At 42.0% G+C, this 12,332-nt stretch overlaps 1 protein-coding gene across 5 annotated transcripts in view; it reads left to right on the top strand.

Moving 5' to 3' along the window:
- Positions 1 to 12,332, top strand: part of NPY5R (neuropeptide Y receptor Y5) — a 96,546-nt gene that overhangs the window by 79,742 nt on the left and 4,472 nt on the right. The window lies entirely within an intron of this gene.

Below are 12,332 nucleotides of genomic sequence, written 5' to 3'. Positions count from 1 at the left end.
CTGTGTGTGTTTATTTTTTTTTAATTTCAATAAAATATTTTTTCTATGTCTTTGTGTTTTTTTTTAAACTATATTACTACCGCCTTAGTAATGGCCGCCGGCTGATTGACAGCATCCATTACTAAGGCAGGGCTTAGTGTTAGCGGATGCAGAGGCTAACACTAACCCCCTTTATTACCCCGGTACCCACCGCCACCAGGGGTGCTGGGAAGAGCCGGGTACGATCCAGTACCTGACCATCTGTATTGATGGTCGGCCACTGGGGTGGCCGCAGGCTGGTATTATCAGGAGGGGAGAGGCCAAAAACAGTGGCCCTTCCCATCCTGGTAATGCTAGGCTGCTGCTGCTTTATTGTATCTGGCTGGTTATGAAAATGGGGGGGAACCCACGTCATTTAAAAAAAAAAAAATAATAATTGGAAAGAACGATGTCGGGTCCCCCCCAATTTTCATAACCAGCCAGATACAACACAGCAGCAGCAGGCAGCATTACAAGGGTGGGAAGGGCCACTGTTTTTGGCCTTCCCCAGCCTAATACTACCAGCCTGCGGCCACCCCGGTGCCTGCCCGTCACTACAGATGGTCGGGTACTGGTTTGTACCCGGCTCTTCCCAGTACCCCTGGTGGCGGTGGGTACCGGGGTAATAATGGGGGTTAGTGTAGCCTCTGCACCGGCTAACATTAAGCCCCGCCTTAGTAATGGAGATTGTCAATCAGCCAGCGGCCATTACTAAGGCGGTGATAATAAAGTTTAAAAAGATACAAGCACATAGAAAAAATATTTTATTGAAATAAAAAAACACAACCCTCATTAACCATTTTATTGAGAATAAAAAAAACGCCGTCATTGAAGTCCTCGTATCCGAAGTCCAACAACCGAACCTGTAAAAAAAACACAAACACACAAAAATAATCAGTAACACATAAAGAAGCAAAATTATTATTCTTACCTATCCTGGGTCCAGCGCTGGAGCCGCAATGTCAGCGAGCTGGGCCCTGTATCTAATCCTATCATGTGTGATACAGTCTGCTGAGCTGTGTATCTAATCCAATCATGTATGATACTGTCTGCTGGGCCCTATATCTAATCCGATCATGTGTGATACTGTCTGCTGAGCCACTGTATCTAATCCTATCATGTGTGATACTGTCTGCTGAGCCACTGTATCTAATCCTATCATGTGTGGTACTGTCTGCTGAGCCACTGTATCTAATCCTATCATGTGTGATACTGTCTGCTGAGCCTTTGTATCTAATCCTATCATGTGTGGTACTGTCTGCTGAGCCACTGTATCTAATCCTATCATGTGTGGTACTGTCTGCTGAGCCACTGTATCTAATCCTATCATGTGTGATACTGTCTGCTGGGCCACTGTATCTAATCCTATCATGTGTGATACTGTCTGCTGAGCTGTGTATCTAATCCTATCATGTGTGATACTGCCTTCTGAGCCACTGTATCTAATCCTATCATGTGTGATACTGTCTGCTGAGCCACTGTATCTAATCCTATCATGTGTGATACTGTCTGCTGGGCCACTGTATCTAATCCTATCATGTGTGATACTGCCTTCTGAGCCACTGTATCTAATCCTATCATGTGTGATACTGTCTGCTCAGCCACTGCATCTAATCCTATCCATAGTTTATAGGGTCGTAGTGCTATAGATATGCTATGCTGTCTCATATACACACTTTTTTTTGGGGCGGACACATATGTATTAGGGCTATTTCCCGGACATTTTAAGCCCTGAGGGTATGTTCACACGGCAGCGTCTGTTACGGCTGAAATTACGGTGCTGTTTTCAGGAGAAAACAGCACCGTAATTTCAGCCGTAATGGCAAGTGCAGGCGTCTTTCGCTGCGTCCATTACGGAAGTAATTGAAGCTGGTTTTCCATGGAGTCCATGGAAAACGGCTCCATTTACGTCTGAAGAAGTGACAGGCACTTTTAAAAAAATGACCGTCGGCACAGAACATCGTAAGACCCATTCAAATGAATGGGCAGATGTTTTCCGACGCTTTTGAGCCGCATTTTCGGACGTAATTCAATGCTAAAACGCCCGAATTACGTCCGTAAATAGTGTGTGTGAACCCAGCCTTAGTGACGTCCCGGCTGCTAGTGCTGCATTGTTGGGTCACTTAGGAGACCCAGCGATGCAGCTGAAAGCGGACCGTCGGCCATGAGAAGTTTGCGGGGGGGGGGGGGGCCCAGTAAGAATTTTTGCATCGGGGCCCATGAGCCTCTAGCTACGCCCCTGGTGATATACGTGCGTGCGACGCGCGTGCTTTTCACGCATGTCGTACGCACCTATATTAGTCTATGGGGGCATGTAAACAGTCCGTGAGTTTTGCTCAGCGTGAGTCCGCTGAAAAAAACTCACGACATGTCCTACCTTTGTGCTCTGAAGTCAATGGGTGCGTGAAAACCACGCATGCCGCACGGAAGCACTTCCGTGCGAACTGCGTGATTCGCGCAACAGCTGTCAAACTCTGAATGTAAACAGAAAAGCACCACGTGCTTTTCTGTTTACAAACATCCAAACGGAGTGTCATAATGATGGCGGCTGCGAGAAACGCACACGCTCGTGTAAATGAGGCCTTAACTCAGCTTTGTTATTGTGTTTTGAAATAATTTAGGTAGAGGGGACAACTGACATTATTTATGTGCATGAGATAAAGATTCTATATAGTATTAATGGGAAAGGCAGGAAGGGGATAAAAAGTAAATCTTGGAAATAACAGGTTTGATGTTTGTCTTGAAGAAGAGTTTCAACAGCCTCTTAACCTTAAATAAAGATATCACACGAATCCACTACAAAAATTGCAATCACTAAAAAGGTTTTGTACATGAGCTGAATTGTAGTTTCTAAAATGTTGCTTGGTTACTATGAAAATTGAAGAGGAATGCTGAAGGTTATTTAAATATCTCTAAGAAATACATCACATTGGAAGGGAATATTGATATTGTAATTAGGTTTAGTAATGCTGTAAATGGAAAATAACTTTTATGACAATTGTATCAATTACATTATATCGCGTTCTATGTTTCATATATTAAATCTTTTGTTGAGTTTCTTAAATTGGGGGAAACATTGTGATATTACCAAAAAATGGTATACTCTATGGATGAGTAGATATTTCTGGTATGTGAGCCTTTTTTTCCCGAGTAATCCTTCATTGCTGGTAAAATGTGCCCATGGCCATCTATTTGGAGGGTATTCTAGATCACACAGGACGTGTACATTATTTATGAGTTACAAATGCCACAGTTGCCATTAAAACTGCATACAGATGTAGCCATCTTTATCTTGACTTTGATAACTTGCTGCAGCGTGATATCACACAACAAAAGCCATTGAAAAGTAATTGAAAAAAGTCAAGATAAACGTTCTTGCCACTGTGTATTTAATGCGTTAAAAGTCAAGGTAAAGACGGCTACATCTGTATGTCAGCTCAGTGGCGTAGCTAGGACTTTATCACAGGAGGGAAGGCAAAACACATCTGAGTGGGCCCCAACCCACACAGTATAATGACCCCTTAGTGGCCCCCACACAGTATATTGCCCCTATAGTGCCTCCCCACACAGAATAATGCCACCATAGCTGCCTCTACATAGTATATTGACCTATTAGTGCCCCCACATAGTATAATGCCCCTATAGCTGTCCCCATACAGTATAATGCCCCTATACTGCCTCCTACACTGTATAATACCTCTATAGTGCCTCCCAAACTGTATAATGCCCCCATAACTGCCCAATACAGTATAATGCCCCCACAGCTGCCCCATACAGTATAAACCCCCATAGCTGACCCATACAGTATAATGCCCCCATAGCTGACCCATACAGTATAATGCCCCCATAGCTGCCCCATACAGTATAATGCCAGCATAGCTACCCTATATTGTATAATGCCCCATAGCTGCCCCATACATTGTAATGCCCCCATAGTTTCCCCATACAGTATAATTCCCCATAGCTGCCCCATACAGTATAATGCACCATAGCTGCCCCATACAGTATAAAGCCCTCATAGATGCGCCATACAGTATAATGCTCCCATAGCTGCCATATATAGTATAATGCCCCATAGCTGCCCCATACAGTATAAAGCCCCCCATAGCTGCCCCATACAGTGTAATGCCCCCATAGTTGCCCCATACAGTGTAAGACCCCATAGCTGCCCTATACGGTATAACGCCCCATAGCTGCCCCATACAGTATAACATCCCATACTGTAACTGCCCCATACACAGTATAATACCTCTATAGTGCCTCCCACACTGTATAATGCCCCCATAACTGCCCCATACAGTACAATGCCCAATAGCTGCCTCATACAATATAAAGCCCCCATAGCTGCGCCATACAGTATAATGCTCTCATAGCTGCCCTATATAGTATAATGCCCCATAGCTGCCCCATACAGTATAAAGCACCCCATAGCTGCCCCATACAGTGTAATGCCCCCATAGCTGTCCCATACAGTGTAACGCCCCCATAGCTGCCCCATACAGTATAACGTCCCATACTGTAGCTGCCCCACACACAGTATAATACCTCTATAGTGCCTCCCACACTGTATAATGCCCCCCATAACTGCCCCATACAGTATAATGCCCCATAGCTGCCCCATACAGTATAATGCCCCCACAGCTGCCCAATACAGTATAATTCCCCATAGCTGTCCCATACAGTATAATGCCCCATAGCTGCCCCATACAGTATAAAGCTCCCATAGCTGTGCCATACAGTATAATGCTTCCATAGCTGCCATATATAGTATAATGCCCCATAGCTGCCCCATACAGTATAAAGCCCCCTATAGCTGCCCCATACATTGTAATGCCCCCATAGCTGCCCCATACAGTGTAATACCCCCATAGCTGCCCCATACAGTATAACGCCCCATAGTTGCCCCCATACAGTATAACGTCCCATACTGTAGCTGCTCCATACATTAAAATTCCCCCATAGCTGCCCCCATACAGTATAATGCACCCAAAGCTGTCTCCATACAGTATAATGCCCCATTGAGGCCCCATGCCTACTACAATGCCCCCTTAGTTGATACTATACAGTATAATGCCCCATAGTGCCTTATAAAAAAATAATAAAATAAATATTTACCTATCCCCATTCCCACGACGAGTGGAGGAGATACTTCCGCTCCTCCGCTCTGTGCAGCGGGTGGCTCTGCGCAGACAGGCGCGATGACGTCACTACATTGCTCCTATCTGTGTCGAGCCACTCACAGCTGGAGCTGGCATTACACAGTAAATGCTGGAGCAAGGAGCCGTCGGCTTCTCACTCCAGCATTGGATTCAACTTTATCTGCGACCTGAGATACAAGCTACAAGTACCTCTTGATATGCCAGCCACAAATGCCCACAGAGCAATTTGTGCCAGCCATAGATGCCCCCATAGCTGTATGACAGTTAAAGAGGTGTCCATAAAATTGTGTGCCAACCACAAAGTAAGAAAAGGCCACAGCACTTAAGTGACATCCACAGACACGCTCATTGCAATGTGTGCCATCAACAAATAGCAAATAGCAGAGTATACGAGTCAATAATGGACCTATAACAGCATTAACAAATGAAATATACTCCCTTACCACTACTCCATGGTGAGGGTGCCAGTGTTCCAGCCTCTGGTTTACCAAACCCAGAATTCTTTCTTATATTAATCTTTTAGTAACAGGGCCAGCTTAAGAACCAGTAGCTGAGTGCTGGCACTTCGTGGGGCACTGCAACCTTGCGTCATACTGAGAATACATCACATTCATGTATGAGCCCAGCGCCAGGTTGATATGGCAGCATTGTTACTAACAGATCATTCAATTATGATCTGTCACCAGATTTCACAATACAAACTGCATGTAAGAATGGCTGTATCATCCTTTTTCAAAGTTTTCCTGCCTAATATTAAAATGAGCATTTTATGAGACTAAGTATATGCATGATGTAATCTCAATCTCCTCACAACTAGAGCCAACAAGCTCCTATCAGTGTCCCTCCTTCCCCGCACCATGCTCAGTGCAAGCTGCAGTTTATCAAAAAACTTTTAAAAAAAACAAAAAGAGTCAGGGTAAAGAAAATTATATAAGTTTTAATTAATTATAAATATAATAGAAAAAGAGAAGGTGAAACCAATTCCCTAGTCAATTGCCCATAAACAATGCGAAAACAATTTAAAACACCACCTGGCCAGGCATACAAAAAGGGTACAGTAGGGTATATTTCATACATTTGAGTCACTTACAGGCATGTATATATAAACCTAGTAAGATGGTGTTATAAACACATTATTTAGGCAATATATACTGTAGCTGGAAAGAAACAGGTCTAAATATGAGGCTCAAAGTTAGAGTGAACCTGTAAACAAAAGGAATAAGTCCACATGGAATGTAGCTCAGCCTATCCATCTCATTATGTATGTAACGTTCAAAGAAGGCCACCGAGAAATTGGGTCCAGATTGCATCCAAACATATAATAACACTTTTGCCATGATTAACTGGACAGGAATGTTCTGCTGGTAGGTATATACAAGGGAGCACTTGGATGGTCTTGGAACAAGCCCATTATACTCATCTGCAAATGATTTTATTCCATGTCTCCATCAGATAAGATACTTTTTCCAAGTTCGGCAGCTGGCAAGAGAAAAACATCCCTCCATCCGTTCCAACGTATGTTATAAATGACGCTCAAAGAGCAAGGGGCTACTGTATCCCACGTTTATAAGGCATCAATATTACCCACATGTATCCACTATGGGAGTTCAGAATTGTATGGCCAGTGCGGAAAGTAATGCAGCGTGGTTTGTGGCGTAGTCAAATGCTCAACCACGCTGGTAGCACAATTTGTGATGACGTCACTCACAGCTAACGCGTTTCATCCCCATTGGGACTTCCTCAACCCAAACCAATCAAGTATATGTTGTCTGTTTTTTATATAGCAGAGCAATTAAAGGTACATTACCTATTGAAAAACTTCATTCCTATTGTTAAAAGGTATTATCTTTAAGGTAATCACCTTACAGTCTCTTTAATAGTTAATACATTATGAACCAATAATAGAGCAAAATAGCTCAGAACAGTTTCTATCATATTTGTTTAGAGAGATATGTATTGAAGTAAATATCTCTTAATATTCTAAATAGACATCCAATAAAAATATGTTAAATAAACATAAAATCAGATATTTAGAGAGATGTCGCTCTCCCTTCTAAGGAAAAAAAATATATATACACTACCGTTCAAAAGTTTGGGGTCACCCAGACAATTTTGTGTTTTCCATGAAAACTCACACTTATATTTATCAAATGAGTTGCAAAATACTAGAAAATATAGTCAAGACATTGACAAGGTTAGAAATAATGATTTTTATTTCAAATAATAATTTTCTCCTTCAAACTTTGCTTTCGTCAAAGAATGCTCCATTTGCAGCAATTACAGCATTGCAGACCTTTGGCATTCTAGCTGTTAATTTGCTGAGGTAATCGGGAGAAATGTCACCCCATGCTTCCAGAAGCCCTTCCCACAAGTTGGATTGGCTTGATGGGCACTTCTTGCGTACCATACGGTCAAGCTGCTCCCACAACAGCTCTATGGGGTTGAGATCTGGTGACTGCGCTGGCCACTCCATTACAGATAAAATACCAGCTGCCTGCTTCTTCCCTAAATAGTTCTTGCATAATTTGGAGGTGTGCTTTGGGTCATTGTCCTGTTGTAGGATGAAATTGGCTCCAATCAAGCGCTGTCCACAGGGTATGGCATGGCGTTGCAAAATGGAGTGATAGCCTTCCTTATTCAAAATCCCTTTTACCTAGTACAAATCTTCCACTTTACCAGCACCAAAGCAACCCCAGACCATCACATTACCTCCACCATGCTTGACAGATGGCATCAGGCACTCTTCCAGCATCTTTTCAGTTGTTCTGCGTCTCACAAATGTTCTTCTGTGTGATCCAAACACCTCAAACTTCGATTCGTCTGTCCATAACACTTTTTTCCAATCTTCCTCTGTCCAATATCTGTGTTCTTTTGCCCATATTAATATTTTCCTTTTATTAGCCAGTCTCAGATATGGCTTTTTCCTTGCCACTCTGCCCTGAAGGCCAGCATCCCGGTGTCGCCTCTTCACTGTAGACGTTGACACTGGCGTTTTGCGGGTACTATTTAATGAAGCTGCCAGTTGAGGACCTGTGAGGCGTCTATTTCTCAAACTAGAGACTCTAATGTACTTGTCTTGTTGCTCAGTTGTGCAGAGGGGTCTCCCAGTTCTCTTTCTACTCTGGTTAGAGCCTGTTTGTGCTATCCTCTGAAGGGAGTAGTACACACCGTTGTAGGAAATCTTCAGTTTCTTGGCAATTTCTCCCATGGAATAGCCTTCATTTCTAAGAACAAGAATAGACTGTCGAGTTTCACATGAAAGCTCTCTTTTTCTAGCCATTTTGAGAGTTTAATCGAACCCACAAATGCAATGCTCCAGATTCTCAACTAGCTCAAAGGAAGGTCAGTTTTATAGCTCCTCTAAACAGCAAAACTGTTTACAGCGGTGCTAACATAATTGCACAAGGGTTTTAAAGTGTTTTCTAATCATCCATTAGCCTTCTAACACAGTTAGGAAACACAATGTACCATTAGAACACTGGAGTGATGGTTGCTGGAAATGGGCCTCTATACACCTATGTAGATATTGCATTAAAAACCAGACCTTTGCAGCTAGAATAGTCATTTAGCACATTAACAATGTATAGAGTGTATTTCTGATTAATTTATTGTTATCTTCATTGAAAAAAACTGTGCTTTTTTTGCAAAAATAAGGAAATTTCTAAGTGACCCTAAACTTTTGAACGGTAGTGTATATATATAAATATATACCAGAGGGGGCTACTCAAGAACAATAAATGTCAAGTTAGATAACGAGACATATGATCAGGTGATGGGTGGCAGTCCACTGGGATGCTGGTACTGTATACAGCCGGCCCAGTAAAGATCCACCCACACGTGACCCCAAGGGGCAAACAAACTAGGGAAATGAAATAAATTTTCAAGGCCATTCCTTAACGGCATACATAAAGTATCCATCCCGTGGGTTACCAAGCCAAGAAAGGACTAAAGAAAAGTGGGTTGAAATCTGTCAAGGATGGCCACAGACCAGGTCCCCACAATCCACAACAGAGTATGATAGAATTGTCCAAATATAAAAGGATTAGTTCAGGGCCTCTAGGAGTCCATCCTGAGTTGTACACCCCAAATGGTATCTACATTTATTTGCCCCTTAGAAGGAATTATGTGAGTACGCAAAGTATACGTAGGCTTTCAGTTATGAAACATCACCATATATATGACAAGCATGGTCAGGGAAAATGTTTTCTAATTTAAATGCAAAGTAGTGATTGATTCGGTTAAAAGAATACAAGCAAGACGATCCCTTTATAATATGCAGTCAATCCAACAGGGACACATATCCTAGAGAACCCTTAGAAACCAAGTCAAAGAAACATATTGAATTTGATTTAATTGTTTAACCCTCTTGGGGATAGAGTACCCAAAGTGTAGATCCACATAGTTTCTTTTTGGAGAAGCAATCTATCCCTATCACCCTCTCTTCTATCCTCAGGTAGTTGGTAGATTCCCATAAAGTTCAGGCCTTTTGGTGATTGCTAGTGGTCAGTTTTTATATCAGAGACATGTTCACCAATCCGTATTTGTAACTCACGTTTTGTTTTAGCGATATAAATTAATCCACATGGACAGGAGATAGAATATATCACCATGCTGGAACGGCAATTGATAAAAGAAAAAACCTTATATTCTTTCCTATGTTGGGAATCAGTAAACATGTCTGTTTTTAATACATATTTGCAACAATTGCAAGATCCACATTTGGGCGGTTATTTAGCTAAGATCTATGTTCATTGGTCATTCTTTTGAACTCATTATTTATGCTAATTTACTATGAGATCATTTAAAGTTGGTGCCCTTTTTGGAACCATGCTAGGGGTACTCCCAACTAAGGACTCAAAGTGTGACCAATTTTTTTGCATAAAATTTCTCCAAAGGTCCTAATAGGATTCATACTTAGAGATAAATCGTACTCTATCATCAGTTTTTAAATCCTTTCTTCTATCCAGATTGTCCTTCCTTTTAGAGTTTAGGGCTTTATTGTAACTAAGTTTTACTGCACTTTTTGAGTAGCCCCTCATCCGAAAACCTACAGTCAAACCTGCACCTACTGACTTGAAGTCCCTACATTTATTGAAATTCCCACAAATTCTAAGGGATTGTCCTACGGGAATTCCTTTTATTTGGAGGGATGATGGTGGCTGCTGGTTTGTAATAGTGTGTTTCCTGCTGTTGGTCTACGATAGGTTGATGTTATCAACCTATCATTTTCTCTATATATGTTCAGGTCCAAAAAACTAATTGTGGACTTGCTATATGTGAATGTAAGATGTATATTCAATTCATTAATGTTCAATTCGTCAGCAAAGCTCTCCAAGGCATCTACTGAAATTCTCCAGCAAAGCAGAACATCATCCATATATCTTAGCCAGCAGGCTGCATATTTTTTTGAATAGAGGGCTAGCATAGACTATAAATTCTTACCACCAACCCAGATTTAAACATGTGTACTAGGGGGCACAAGAGGATCACATACCCATCCCCTGTATCTGATGATAGTATTTCCACTCAAAGCAAAAACAGTTGTGTTGTAATACAAAATCCAACATATCAATAATAAATTAATTTTGATGGGCCCAGTCAATCCCTCTTTTCTCCCAAAAATATGCAGCTGCCCTGATACCTACCACATGTGGGATTGAGGTGTACAATGATTCTACATCCAATCCAACTAGTAGGAAGTCTCCCTCAGCAGATAGATTGTCCATTTTTTCAGGAGATCCCCTGTATCTAAAACAAAAGAGGCAAGGTTGCGGACGAAGGGCTTTAATTTCTCGTCTACAAACTTCCCAAGATGATCAGGCGGGCCACCACAGCATGAGATGATTGGTCTTCCTGGTGGGAGTTCTTTGTTCTCATGGACTTTGGGAAGTATGTAGATTGTGGGAACACGTGGTTCCCTAACTTCAAGGAAATCATATTCTCGTTTATTAATCAAGCCCTCATCATGTGCAAAAATCAATTCTCTGTTTAGGGTACGGGTTATATCACCTATCAGATTTTCAGTTAGGCAACAATAACTTGTAGAGTCCAAATGTTTGCTGATCTCGCTGACATAGTACTCCCCCCTGAGGAGGACAACATTTCCACCTTTATCACTAGGCTTAATGACTATATTATTAAGGTTACGCAATTCCTTCAATGCTTTGCGTTCTTCCTTGGTGAGGTTATCCTCACTCAGGAAGGAGGACCAATCAACGAGATTCAGGCCTCTACCCATAGCTTGCATAAAGGCATGGGTGTATCTGTTTGAATAAAAGTTAGGCATTGTGCCACTTTTTTATGCAAATTCGTAAAGTCTGTAACTATATTATTAGTCAATGCCTCACTATTGTGATCTTTTCCAACAACATTGCCTGCTTTCCAAAGGTGTTCTAAATCTGCTAGTGCCCTGAGATCATTAGAATCCAAGGTAGTGTCTAGGGCCATTCTTATGGGTTGGGCAGATTGTTTTTCTATTTTTAGATCACTACTGTTTCCTTTGTCATCAATGCCATAATCTTAACCCGTTAGTGACTGCCAATATGCCTTTTCACAGTGGCCACTAACAGGCTTTATTCTGATGCATACACCTTTTCACGGCGCTGCATCAGAATAAATCTGTGGCGCTGGGAGCAGTTAAAACTCCCTGTTTTCAGCAACCTCTGGTAGCTGAGAACTTGGGGAATCGAGCGGTCAGACGAAATCCACCTGTTTAACCCCTTAGATGCGGCGCTCAATAGCGAGAGCCGCATCTAAGTGGTTTTGGAGAGAGGGAGGGAGCTCCCTCTCTCACCCCACTGGCACCCTGCTATGAGATCGCAGGGTGCCAGTGTCTTCTATGGCAGCCGGGGCCTAATAAAGGCCCCCAGGTCTGCCTGTAGTGGATGCCTGCTAGGTCATGACTCTGGCATGGCCTAGCAGATGCCTGTCCGTTGTAAACTGTGTTTTTACTGTGTAAAAGTAGTAAAACAAAAGAAAACTATATCAATTTGGTATCGTCGCAATCGTAACGACCCACTGAATAGTTATTATGTTATTTATACCACACGGTAAACGGCGTAAATTAAAGACACAAAAAAAGGGTGGAGAAATTGCTGGGTTTTTTCTATTACGCCCCAAAAAAAGTTAATAAAAGTAAAGCAATAAATTATATGT

Source organism: Rhinoderma darwinii, chromosome 1 (genome assembly GCF_050947455.1).
Source record: "Rhinoderma darwinii isolate aRhiDar2 chromosome 1, aRhiDar2.hap1, whole genome shotgun sequence".
NCBI classification, from domain to species: Eukaryota; Metazoa; Chordata; class Amphibia; order Anura; family Rhinodermatidae; genus Rhinoderma; species Rhinoderma darwinii.
This window is presented reverse-complemented; position numbering and strand designations above follow the sequence as displayed.